This window comes from Pseudophryne corroboree, chromosome 1 (genome assembly GCF_028390025.1).
Source record: "Pseudophryne corroboree isolate aPseCor3 chromosome 1, aPseCor3.hap2, whole genome shotgun sequence".
NCBI lineage: Eukaryota > Metazoa > Chordata > Amphibia > Anura > Myobatrachidae > Pseudophryne > Pseudophryne corroboree.
In genome coordinates, this window is record NC_086444.1 from 1,118,100,908 (window position 1) to 1,118,102,623 (window position 1,716).

At 36.1% G+C, this 1,716-nt stretch overlaps 1 pseudogene; it reads left to right on the forward strand.

Moving 5' to 3' along the window:
- The first annotated feature begins 247 nt into the window (after window positions 1–247).
- LOC134933469 (5S ribosomal RNA) lies at window positions 248–365 on the forward strand (annotated as a pseudogene).
- The last annotated feature ends 1,351 nt before the right edge of the window (window positions 366–1,716 follow it).

Sequence of the window (1,716 nt, forward strand, 5' to 3'; positions counted from 1 at the left end):
CTAATGGTTAGGGACAAATAAATAGCTAACAATTTTCTGCCAAAATTCAAGTCTCAGTGTCGTTATTTCTGGTTCTTGGTTATGAAGGCTTTACTTTCAAAGAAAGGGGTCCACCAAATATCACTAAGATGTTTATCTATTCTTCATACACTCTCTCATCTGGAAATACAATTTCGAACTATCAATAGTTTTGATTTATGTAAAGTACAGACAGCAGAAGTGGTAATCTCTTCTCCTTCAACAAACGGCCCACGGCCATACTACCCTGAATACGCCCGATCTTGTCCGATCTCGGAAGCTAAGCAGGTATGGCCTGGTCAGTACTAGGAAGGGGAACCTCCTGAGAATACCAGGTGCAGTGGGCCATTTTCCAAGGAGACCTTCATCCCTATCACTTTTCCTTTTCTTTCCCTCTCTTTTTCTCTTTCTTTTTTCAAAAATTATTTTTCCACAGTCAGACACCATCCCTAGATTTGACCATCATTTGCTTGCACTTTTCGTCCCTTACCATAACTGGTGAAGTTATCCAAGGTATACATACATATTTTCACCTACATAAAGATCTTGTACCACATTTGCTAAAAAGGTCAACAAGATCCTCCTATTAGTAGCATCATTTGATTGCCAATTATCATATTTTTATATTTTTATAATTTTTATACAAGGATCAATTAAAGGTTAAGTTTCAATTACTGACATCTCTATTTACATCACACCTATTCAATAATCAAGAGTGCTCCCAAAAAAGGGTTTTTTGTCTTTTCTCTTTTCTTCAATGTAGTTCATCTACAAATTTCCTGGGAGCACCACCAATCAAAAAGCAGTTCTGAAATTGTGTTGTAAACTGCTCACATATTGGTTAACATATCATTCTAATATTCACACACTTACATGGTACTGGTGCGGATTCACACTCATCATAGTAGTATTTTTCTTTTCAAACCTGTCCTCGGGCTGTCGGTAACCTCTGTCCCTAAAGGGGCCCATTTTTCTCTCCGCCCCCAACCTCTCTGTAAAAAACGTGAGTGTTCAACATTACTGGGGGTGTCAAGGGGATCATATCTATTACGAATAGGCATACTAAAACTCTCTCTTTTCTGCTCAAATTTCCTATTATTATTTCTATAAGGTACTTGTTGCCAACCATTCTGTCTCTGAGAATGATCCTGCCATTTATTCCGATTTTCATATGTACGTTTGTTCTCATAATTATCCTTCCTATCCCTCCAATTTCTAACACGTCCTTCCTTATAATCACATAAATCTCTCTGAAATTTCTTAACCTTTGTATCAATTACTTCTATTTCTAATTTCTTAACCCTATTTTCACTTTCTTTTTTTAGTTCCATAAAATCTTTTATCTCTTTAACAGGTTCTATTTTTCTATTTAATTCGCTCAATTCTGCATCTACTTCCTTAATCTCTCTTTTCTTCTCATGGAGTATCAATTTGATTACACTAAAAGAGCATTCATCAAGAATTTCATGCCATGCATCTATAAATTTTTTCCTATCATTTCCAAATGTTGGTGTTTTAACCAGCCTTAACCCTCTAGGAATACGTTTAGCTTCAATATACTTTTCTAGAGTGGTAAGTTCCCAGCTCATTCACATCTCTTTAATCATGAGCTTTTCCATCTGCAGACACAACGTATCAAGATCCATATCATCATCAGGTGTATGTTTAACCATGTTCTCTCCAGTACCTAAACATTCA